Genomic DNA, 12,367 nt, shown 5'->3' with positions numbered 1-12,367 from the left:
TCAAGAGGCTTTTTAGTTCCTCTTCACTTTCTGCCATAAGGGTGGTGTCATCTGCACATCTGAGGTTATTGATATTTCTCCCAGCAATCTTGATTCCAGTTTGTGCTTCTTCCAGCACAGTGTTTCCCTTGATGTACTCTGCATACAAGTTCAACAAGCATGGTGACAATATATAGCCTTGACGTACTCCTTTTCCTATTTGGAACCAGTCTGTTGTTCCATGTCCAGTTCTAACTGTTGCTTCCTGACCTGCATATAGGTTTCTCAGGAGGCAGGTCAGGTGGTCTGGTATTTCCATCTCTTTCAGAATTTTCCACAGTTTGTTGTGATCCACATAGTCAAAGGCTTTGGCATAGTCAATAAAGCAGAAATAGATGTTTTTCTGGAACTTCTTGCTTTTTTGATGATCCAGCGGATGTTGGCAATTTGATCTCTTGTTCCTCTGCCTTTTCTAAAACCAGCTTGAACATCTGAAAGTCCACAATTCATGTATTGCTAAAGCCTGGCTTGGAGAATTTTGAGCATTACTTTCTAGTGTGTGAGATGAGTGCAATTGTGCAGTAATTTGAGCTTTCTTTGGCATTGCCTTTCTTTGGGATTGAAAAATTGACCTTTTCTAGTCCTGTGGCCACTGCTGAGTTTTCCAAATTTGCTGGCATATTGAGTGCAGCACTTTCACAGCATCATCTTTCAGGATTTGAACGAGCTCTACTGAAATTCCATCACCTCCACTAGCTTTGTTTGTAGTGATGCTTTCTAACGCCCACTTGACTTCACATTCCAGGATGTCTGGCTCTAGGTGAGTGATCACACCATCATGATTATCTGGGTCATTAATATGATACATTAAAGAAACTTTGTGGTAAGTGTGGAGATATAAAGGAAAATCTGAGAAGGCTTAAGGTAATATTGTGCCTTAAACTGCAAAATGAACTCGACTCTGCACCTGTGAAAAAATACACACATTCACACACAGAAAGAACATTTATTCATTCAACAAATACTCATTGAGCTCTTGCATGAAGACAAGAAAAAAAAAATCACCAAAACCTCACCACATAGAAAGAACCATTTTTGACATTTTTTATACCTATGCTGTTTTCTCTACCTCCTTCTCATATTTCTGAATCTTTAACAAAATTTTACTTTTCTGCCAAAACACATTTTCCCTTTTGAATAATACCATTCCTAGTGCTATAAAACTGGCTTTTTCCCGTCCTAAAAATGACCCATTCTCTTCATCATCATTTGCCTTGTATTTCTTGTGTCAAGTCATCATCTCAAATAATTTACTTTCACATTCACCTCTAAACTTAGGATGGTCATAATTTCTTCCAAGCTTCCATTTATTTTCTCAGAGGTCACCATCGGTTACTTAATTATAATCAACGGTTGTTTTCTCTGTTTAAAAAATCAGCATTTATTGTGTGTATGCCTTGATATGTAGCATGATGCCAAGATCTAGGTGCTAAGAATACAAGAAGATTTTAGTACAGTCCTTGTGTTCTGGGAGATCACACTCTGGTTGGAAAGTAGATGTGGAAATGGAAAATCTTATGTGATGTTCTAATTACAGAGATCAGATATGACCAGATTGCTACTGGAGCTCACGTGGGAACTTTGGGTGCAGGGAACATTTTGGAGAAGATTCAGTCTGAGTGTTGAAGGGTGAAGCAGCTAAATAACGTTACGGAATTCTAGACAAGTAGCTCTCAAACATAGCTGCACATTTGGCTTGAAAAGTTCTAATGCCCAGGCTCCACCCCAGACCAATGAAATCACAATGTCTGGGGTAGAAGCTGGGCATGTATTTGAGATTCCTCTTGTGATGTGAAGGTGTAGCCAGATCTGAGAACCACAGATCTAGGCTGATAGAGGAACACGAGCAAGGCTAAAGGACACAGAGTGGCAGGACATGTGGACAGTAAGTGTCAGAGCCTCTAATCCTGGACTGTCTTACTTCAGAGAATGTTTTACCCCCTCCTATTGCTGCTTCCACATGACCGCAGTGATGTTAGGACATGTGACATTATGCTGCAGTGAAACAGTTTAGTGGTTTAGGATAATACAGTTGTGTTTGTATTGCTGTTTGCTTCCATGGAGGATCATAGTGGAGGGGTTCCTGCTTGACCTCATTCTTGTCCTGGGGCCCAAGCTTGTGAAGCTTTCACAGTTTCTAACCAGTTTCTCTGTCAGGGGAGGGAAAATAGTGAGTTGTACGCCAGTTTTTACAGACTTCTATTGTCTATTAGGAATACTGCGGTAGCTTCAAGGGGTGCACACGCATGGTCTCTTGTCTTTGAGGACTGCTCTACTAAACAAGGTGTTATTTGTTGCTCAACTAACATCTTTTTTTTCTCCTATTAGAACTCTAATACTTATTCAGAAAGCTAGCGTATTCCATCCCTTGATCAGAGACCCTAAGTTCCTATCCCAGTTTCAGGGGATGTCCCTGCTTGGTCTAAACCTGTCATAGACATTTCATAGGTTGGATTAGAGAATGGACTGGTAAACTTGTTCTAGATAAGAAGTGACAGAGGAAATCTGCTTAGAAGGTCTTCCTTTCCCCAATGGAAGTCACACAACAATGATGTGAAACTGCTCTGACTCTCCTTTCCCCTTCCAAACGATGAACTTGATGTCCAGAAGTACCTCAGCCCTGTTGTAACAATATGGTAGCAAATCAATAGAGTGGAACATAAGGAAAAGAGCCTGGGTCCTTGGTATTTTTTAATCTATAGGTTGCCTGTATCCAGATCTCTTGTTGTGAGAGGAAAACCCCCTGTGTGTTTAGGCTTCTGTGAATTGGATTCTCTGTTGCTCACATTTGAATGGATCCTTAAGTGACTTGACTGACTATTTTGGTGACAGACATAAATAAATTCATATTTGTGGTAGAGTTCTTAGTCATTGCTGGTTCACCTCAACCACTTCTGAAGAACTATACCCCATTCATAGCCCTCATTGCTCAAACTACAAATGGAATGATTGTATTCTACCCAGTGGGGTCTTTCTTCTCATGGTCATGAATGACCCTGAGGTTCTAACCACAGACCTGCCAATGAACTATAACCTGAGGTCTGCCATGGGAAATAAGTACTGGAGAGACTGGGGTCCTTGTTCAGGGCTATGCCATTTGTAATTGAGAGAATGGGTCACTGAGCTCAGATTGCTGAGGTGAGGGTCTCAGAGAGGACTTGGGGGCTGGGATGTGTGATGTGGACCAGGAGCAAGCTGAGACTATGAGAAAACTGATGATGAGGAGTGGTTCAGAGAGGAGCAGGAAGAAAAGAGCAGAGCAAATGATGCCTTGAAGATTCCTGATGGGGTAGTGATTCCTGACAATGAGGACCCTTGTCAGGAGTCACCTTTTTCCTGGGAGAGTATGAGTGAACTGCTGTCCTTGTCCTCAAGTAAGCTCTAACTAATACACTAGAGAGCAAAAGCTACTTGTGAGTTAAACTTTTAACTTATCCAATCCCTCTTTCTTTGCATACATAGTATAAAAGGTAATAATACTTCTTACAGGTTTGTAGTTGGGATTATTTGTGAACAACACAGTACTTGGCACATAGTGGCAGCTGGGCGAATATTACTTCCTTTCCATTTCCCTAATAATTATGGCTGTATGGAGCTAGAAAGGACCACTTGGAAGAAAGACACAAGCAGAGGCTTGACCACATGTATCAGGTTTTGGATGGATGGTAAATTAGTCATCTTTCCCTTGACTTTCATTTCCAAGATTCATGATTCTCCATGCCTCTAAACTAGCCTCTCCTAGTCAACCAGTGTATTTTCTTTACCGTATACTAGTCTCTACAAAAGAATGTTTGTAAAGTTAAAAAATAAAATTAAATTTAAAAAAAAGAAAAAAAAGAATGGATTAAATTATTGATTGTACTCAGATGCTGGACTGGATAATTCCATAAAGGAAAGGCTGTTGAGCCTGCAGTGACAAGATACACACTGCAACAGGTCACTCTGTTTTCTGTGCTCTTCCAACATTATTGGAATAGCAGCTACTTGAATAATAATTACCACTTGTGAGGTGTTCACTATTTGCCTGGTAATCTGTCAAATGCTTTGCAAGGACCTTGTCATTTAGTACGCATAGCAATCCAAGATGTAGCTACTATTATCTGCATTTTGTGGGGGGTTATTGTGCACAGAGAGGTTAAGTAATTTGCTCATATCCACACAGCTCATGTGTGGTCAAGATGGAATCCAGGCAGACTGATTTTTCACCCCATAGGAAATCACAGAAAGTACAGAAGCGATGCAAGGGTCACAGATAAAAGGAAGCTTGCCGAGGGGATCCTCATAGTTGATGATAAGCAGGAGAGGATACTCGTCTCCTCTTATTAAAAGAGCCCAAAAAACAGACCCCTTCTCAGGTTAAAGTCATTTCCTGATCTCAAGAGTCATAGACTGTATAAGTTGGAAGATATTTAGAGATCTTACAACTAGTCAGTTATTGAAAATTCTCCTAAATGTGAGATTCTCTTTTTTTAAAAAATAAGATATACTCTCAGGTTCAATTATAATATCCAAAATATAGAAATCGATAATACTTCAATTAAAGGAAAAAATGATGAGTTCCTCTATGCTCCCCCGACACTGTCCATACCACTTTATAGGGCTTTTCAGGCCTTGGTGTCCTGACCCTAGCCTGTGTTCCAGTCTCCTCACTTGGCACTTCCACTTCTGATTTCAAGTCCAACCATAGTGACAAACACACACCCATCAGTTGTAATACTTGGACCGCTACATGATCTCATTATTGGTCAACCTGTATCTCTGTTTTATATTTTTTGTAGAAAACATTTAAGTTCTGCTTTTATTTTTAAATAGTATAGTACAGGTATTGAATGGTTTAAATAATATTACAAACACCTGAAAATCTGAAATTCTTTAGTTAGTCTGAGGTGCCTTGCAGCTATCACCACTGATAAGCTCCTCCTACCTGAATTTTTTTCTACCCCACCCAAGTTCTCTCCAATGTCCTTTTGGTCTAGTGTTCTTGACTCTCCTTCCACCTTTAAGACTAGGCTAGGATTCTTTCCTACCACTCCCAGTGTTCTGTCCTTTCCCCATCTCATCTTATCACAATGTGCTCTGTTGTTAACTTGCTTGTCTCCCACTAGGAAGCACTAGTCTGTGAGCTTATTGAAGACAGGAATGGCTAGGGTAACTCTGCAGCCTGGCACAAAGCAGGAACTCAATATATGGTTCAGAGGTTGAGAATTCTTTACTGTTGAGACAAGATAGTAAATATTTTCGGCTGTGCAGGCCATGTTTTATCTGTTGAATTTACTCAACTGTGTGCACAGGCTTAGATGCATCACGCCATGTGGGATCTTCCCGGCCTAGGGATCAAACCTGTCTCCTGCATTGGCAGGTGGATTGTTTACCACTCAGTCACCAAGGGAAACCCTGGACCTTCTTCATCTTTGATGACCTTGAATGTTTTCAGAAACATTTGTCAGATGCTTTGTAGAACACCCCTCAATTTGGTGGTGTTTGATAGTGTGTTCTAGGGAGAGACTGCAGAAATAAAGCTCCATTTACCTCACATCTCTCAAATGTCAACATGGCTTACCTCTGTTGACATTGATCTTGACCATCTGCCTCTGGCAGTGTTTGCCAGGTTTCTCCACTTAAAAGTTAGTATGTTTTTCTCCCTCTTCTTGAAGCACTTTTTGGGAAGAAAATCACTGTACCCAGCCCACACTTGAGGAGGAGGGGAGTTTTGCTTCACGTCTTTGAGGAGGGAGTCTTTACATCAATTATTTGGTACCCTTTTGTGTAGAAGATTTGTCTCTTCTCCCCCACATATGCATTGATTCAATTATTTATCAACATGGATTCATAGTACACATTGTCTACTTTGGGTTATAATGCAGTACTACTTTATTTTGTTGTTCAGATTAGTCCAGTTCTGGTCACTGGGAACTCTTCCTGTTGTCTCCTTTGTCCCTTTAATAATCCTATTGTTAAATTATGGATTTTTTTTTTTTTTAACATTTCCTACTTCCTAGTGCTGCAAGATGCTCTGGAAACTTTTAATATTTTTTTTCCTTATGTCTGAAATTCTTACATTTCATGATAACATACTATTCTTGTGCAGTTCTTTTTATTCATCCAGGCTTCCCTCATAGCTCAGTTGGTAAAAATCTACCTGTAATGCAGGAGACCCTGGTTTAATTTCTGGGTTGGGAAGACCCACTGGAGAAGGGATAGGCTACCCACTCCAGTATTCTGGCCTGGAGAATTCCATGGACTATACAGTCCATGGGGTCGCAAAGAGTCAGACTTGACTGAAAGAGTGACTTTCACTTTCACCTTTTATTCATGAAATTTAGCATTTGGTTGGCCATCCCAGTCTATAGGCTCATGTCTTTTGGGTATTAGAATTAGGAAAAATATTTCTTTAACAATTTCCTCTTCTGTATTTTCTATTTTAATATTTGGAACACCCCTAGCCATTTGGCTTTATAGATGGGTTATATTTTCTAGAAAATTTCCTTTATTTTTCAAACGTTCCATAAAATTTGGGGATAGGTATAAACTTTTTAATTTCTAAGAGTTCTTTCTTTTTCTAAGTTAATTTTTTCTTTTTAAAATTTACTTTTAATTGGATGACAACTGCTTTATAATGTTGTCTTGGCCTCTGCCATATACCAGTGTTAATCAGTCACATACACACATGCTCCTCCCTCTTGAGCCTCTTCCCCACTTGCCATCCCACCCTTCTAGGTTGTCACCGAAGACAGGTTTGACTTCCCTGTGTTATACATCGTTTTCCCACTAGCAATCTATTTTACATATGGTGTTGAACATGTCTACTCTCTCAATTTATCCCACTCTCTCTTTCTCTTGAAGTGTTCACAAGACTGTTCTTTATATCTGGATCTCTATTCTTGCCCCTCAGATAGGTTCCTCAGTACCATTTTTCTAGGTTCTGTGCATTTGCATTAATATACGCTATTTGTTTTTCTTTTTCTGACTTAATTTCACTCTGTATAACTGGCTCTAGTTTACAGTCTCTCTGCTCCTTCTCTTTTTCTCTTGGATGAGACTAGTTTTGGGTTGTTTCTTTGTCTGCTTGGTTTCTTCTACTCCCTCTGTTATTTTTTTATCTTTTCCATACTGAGTATTTTCCTGAAAAGTCTGGAGACCCTTGGTTGTCTGTTTGTATCTTAAAGTGACAAACACTAATTAGGATGGATGCATGCATGGCTGAGATTCGTGCTCTGATGACTTTATTGAAGTGAAATTGGATGATATTGTTGGGGGACACAGAAATCTCAGTATCTTTGAGTGTTTTATTCAAACCATTCAGTTTATTCAGAGAATACATTCCACAGGTTCCTGGAAATGGGGTGGGAAAGGATACCACAGTTTAGTGAGCATTCAGCGGAAAGGTTTTCTCGGAATCACTCTATTACCATCCTTTCCTCCCTGTTCTGGCTTCTCTGAGTCTAAACTTCACCCAAGATTTATATTTTCACTAATCTTTCGGTGTGAGAAATTTCAAGAGTTAAGGTTCATTTGTTTGGTTACAATCAAAAGAGATTTTTTTTAAAAACCCTGGAACTTTTGTGCATTTTTATCCAATAACAAAGAAAAGCAATGTGAAAGAATGCTCAAACTACCATACAATTGTAGTCATTTCGTGTGCTAGCAAAGTAATACTGAAAATCCTTCAAGTTATGCTTCAACAGTACATGACTGAGAACTTCCAGATGTCCAAGCTGGATTTCAAAAAAGCAGAGGAACTAGAAATGAAATTGACAACATCCGTTGGATCATAGAAAAAACAAGGGAAATTGAGAAAACCATATACTTCTGCTTCATTAACTACACTAAAGCCTATGACTGTCTGGATCACAAACTGGGAAAAATTCTTAAAGAGATGGGAATACCAGATCACCTTACCTGCTTTCTGAGAAACCTGTATGCAGGTCAAGAAGCAACAGTTAGAACCATACATGGAACAACAGACTGGATCAAAATTGGGAAAGGAATACATCAAGGCTGTATATTGTCACCCTGCTTATTTAACTTACATGCAGAGTACATCGTGTGAAATGTTGGGCTGGATTAAGCACAAGCTGCAATCAAGATTGCCAGGAGAAATATCAACAACCACATATATGCAGATGTTACCACTCTAATGGCAGAAAGTGAAGACAAACAAAAGAGCCTCCGTTCAAATCAGTTCAGTTCAGTCACTCAGTCGTGTCTGACTCTTTGCAACCCCATGAAAGGCAGCACGCCAGGCCTCCCTGTCCATCACCAACACCCAGAGTTCACCCAAACTCATGTGCATTGAGTCGGTGATGCCATCCAGCCATCTCATCCTCTGTCGTTCCCTTCTCCTCCTGCCCTCAATCCCTCCCCGCATCAGGGTCTTTTCAAATGAGTCAGCTCTTTGCATCAGGTGGCCAAAGTATTGGAGTTTCAGCTTCAACATCAGTCCTTCCAATGAACACCCAGGACTGATCTCCTTTAGAATGGACTGATTGGATCTTCTTCCAGTCCAAGGGACTCTCAAGAGTCTTCTCCAACACCATAGTTCCAAAGCATCAATTCTTCGGCACTCAGCTTTCTTTATAGTCCAACTCTCACATCCATACATGACTACTGGAAAAACCATAGACTTAACTAGATGGACCTTTGTTGGCAAAGTAATGTCTCTGCTTTTTAATATGCTGTCTAGCTTGGTCAACACTTTCCTTCCAAGGAAAGAGCCTCTTGATGAGCGTGAAAGAGGAGAGTGAAAAACTTGGCTTAAAACTCAACATTCAAAATATGAAGATCATGGCATCCCGTCCCATCACTTCATGGCAAATAAATGGGGGAAAAGTGGTAGATTTTCTTTTGGGGGGCTCCAAAAACCACTGCAGATGGTGACTGCAGCCATGAATATAGACACTAGCTCCTTGGAAGAAGCTATGACAAAAGTAGCCAGTGTATTAAAAAGCAGAGACATAATTTTGCCAACAAAGATTCATATAGTCAAAGCTATGGTTTTTCTAGTAGTTATGTACAGATGTAAGAGTTGGACCATAAAGAAGCCTGAGCACCGAAGAATGGATGCTTTCAAATTCTGGTGCTGGAGAAGACTAGTTTGCTGTTGCTAGACAGAAAAGATATCAAACCTGTCAATCCTAGAGGAAATCAACCTTGAAAATTTATTAGAAGGACTAACACAGAAGCTGAATCTCCAATACTTTGGCTACCTGATGTAAGAGCTGACTCATTAGAAAAGACCCTGATGCCAGGAAAGACTGAGGGCAGGAGGAGAAGGGAATGACAAAGGATGAGCTAGTTGATTGGTATTACTAATTCAATGGACATGAGTTTGAGCAAACTCTGGGTGATAGTGAAGGACAGGAAAGCCTGGCATGCTGCAGTCCATGGGATCACAAAGAGTCTGACATGACTTAGCAGCTGAACAAATTCCTTCTCTATAGCTAGATAGGAGCTGCCACTGATACACTTGGTCTCATGGTGCATTGCCCTAAGGGTCACAGATCAAAGGAATGTATAGTGATTAAAATAAGGAGCTTTGGGATCAGAAAGTCTTGGCTTGAGCTCTGTTTCTGAGATTTTTGCTATGAATGCCAATTACTTGGATCTCTTAAGCATTAGCTTCTGCATCTATTAAATGAGAAAACAGTATTATATCTTTCTTAGGGTTGTGAGAATTAAATAATACTTCTATATCGTGTACTAGAGTGCCAGGCATGTAATTAAGCATTCAATAACTAATGATGATGAGATAAATATGCTTTAGAAAACACATCTGGTTGGTGAGCATTGATTTGATTCTTCATCTAACTGATGCTGTGGTCCTGGATATATTGTTGAATCCATAGAATCCAGAGGGTTAGAAATATCATGAGATTTAAGCCCTGAAATCTGGTTCATGAATTATATTGTGTGCTCTTCCCCATCAAGCTGTTTCACTAAGAAATGGTGGAAATGGGCCTAGACCTTGGGCTTATTTGTTACCCGAGGCTTCCTGGTAGCTATCACCACATGCTTCGTCTATTGAACCTCTTCTTTCCTTGCTCAAAAAACTCTTATGGTGTTTTTGGCTTATGGGATGGTTGATGGCAGCTGTGCTTTTATTTCTCTATTAGCAGGTCAAAGGGCCCAAGGGCCTGGGTAAGGGAGAACTCAGGATGATAGCAGACCCAAATTCCCATCTAGCTTCCTTTTGGTTGTCATGAGGAGTCTGTGTGTGAACTCCTGCCAGTGGGGAGAGTAAATTGCATTCGAGTGTGAATTGCATAGTAGCCAGGAAGACCATGGCTGATGCAGTTTACAAGTGTGCACATACACAGCTCAGATTCTCATGTACATGTGGAAACCCACTACATGAGAGGACAAGTGCATGTCCACACCACCACTCCACGTGTCTGTTACACATAATAATAATCAGAAGAAAATTGCTTAGCACATTTCATCATATATCCCAGATTGAGGAAGGCCATTCAGGATGGGGAAAGGGAAGATAATGAGGCAAAAAGAGAAATGAAACTTCAAGGACCTGCCCTGTCAGCATTAACAGGGGTGTAAGAAATGGAATTTGGACAGACAGACAGACTCCTGGGGCCTGCCAACAGCCAAAATGTTCAAAAGGCCTCGGATTCTCTGGCTGGTAATTGAACTCAGGCAGCTTTGTCTGAGTAAGAGTTCTCAGTCCTCCCATCAGGAGTCCCTGGAGGTTTGGCTCCCTGTGATGAATTTCCATGGATGATCTGTACAGCAGAAGCTCAGTGCACTCCTGCATCCACTCACTTTCTGTACTTTGGAGCCACTCCCTCTCTGTGACACAGGGTTTTTCCTGAGACTTGCTGGAAATTTTCAGTTCAGTTCAGTTAAGTCACTCAGTCATGTCTGACTCTTTGCCAACCCCATGGACTGCAGTATTCCAGGCCTCCCTGTCCACCACCAACTACAGGAGTTTAATCAGACTCATGTCCATTAAGTCAGTGATGCCATCCACCATCTCATCCTTTGTCGTCCCCTTCTCCTCACACCTTCAATCTTCCCCAGCATCAAGATCTTTTCCAACGAGTCAGCTCTTCACACCAGGCGGCCAAAGTATTGGAGTGTGAGCTTCAGCATCAGTCCTTCCAATGAATATTCAAGACTGACTTCCTTTAGGATGGACTGGCTGGATCTCCTTGCGGTCCAAGGGACTCTCAAGAGTCTTCTCCAACACCACAGTTCAAAAGCATCAATTCTTCATTGCTCAGCTTTCTTTATAGTCCAACTCTCACATCCATACATGACCACAGGAAAAACCATAGCTTTGACTAGATGGACCTTTGTTGGCAAAGTGATGTCTCTGCTTTTTAATATGCTTTCTTGGTTGGTCATAAATTTTCTTCCAAGGAGCAAGCATCTTTAAATTTCATGGTTGCAGTCACCATCTGCAGTGATTTTGGAGCCCCCCAAAATAAAGTCTGTCACTGCTTCCACTTTTTCTCCATCTATTTACCATGAAGTGTTGGGATCAGATGCCATGATCTTAGTTTTCTGACTGTTGAGTTTTAAGCCAACTTTTTCACTCTCCTCTTTCACTTTCATCAAGAGGCTTTTAGTTCTTCTTCACTTTGTGCCATAAAGTTGGTGTTATCTGCATATCTGAGGTTATTAATATTTCCCCCCGGCAATCTTGATTCCAGCTTGTGCTTCATCCAGCCCAGCGTTTCTCATGATGTACTATGCATATAAGTTAAATAAGCAGGGTGACAACATACAGCCTTGACGTACTCCTTTTCCTATTTGGAACCAGTCTGTTGTTCCATGTCCAGTTCTAACTGTTGCTTCCTGACCTGCATACAGAATTCTCAGGAGGCAGGTCAGGTGGTCTGGAATTCCCATATCATTAAGAATTTTCTACAGTTTGTTGTGATCCACGGAGTCAAAGGATTTAGCATAGTCAATAAAGCAGAAGTAGATGTTTTTCTGAAACTCTCTTGCTTTTTTGATGATCCAGCGGATGTTGGCAATTTGGTCTCTGGTTCCTCTGTCTTTTCTAAATCCAGCTTGAACATCTGGAAGTTCATGCTTCGTGTACTGTTGAAACCTGGCTTAGAGAATTTTGAGAATCACTTTGCTAGCATGTGAGATCAGTGCAACTGTGTGGCAGTTTGAGCATTCTTTGGCATTGCCTTTCTTGGGATTGGAATGAAAACTGACCTTACAGTCCTGTGGCCACTGTTGAGTTTTCCAAATTTGCTGGCATATTGAGTGCAGCACTTTCACAGCTTCATCTTTTAGGATTTGAATGAGCTCTACTGGAATTCCATCACCTCCACTAGCTTTGTTTGTAATGATGCTTCCT

This window comes from Bison bison, unplaced genomic scaffold, assembly GCF_000754665.1.
Source record: "Bison bison bison isolate TAMUID 2011002044 unplaced genomic scaffold, Bison_UMD1.0 scf7180017864363, whole genome shotgun sequence".
NCBI classification, from domain to species: domain Eukaryota; kingdom Metazoa; phylum Chordata; class Mammalia; order Artiodactyla; family Bovidae; genus Bison; species Bison bison.
Note: the sequence above shows the minus strand (reverse complement) of the source record.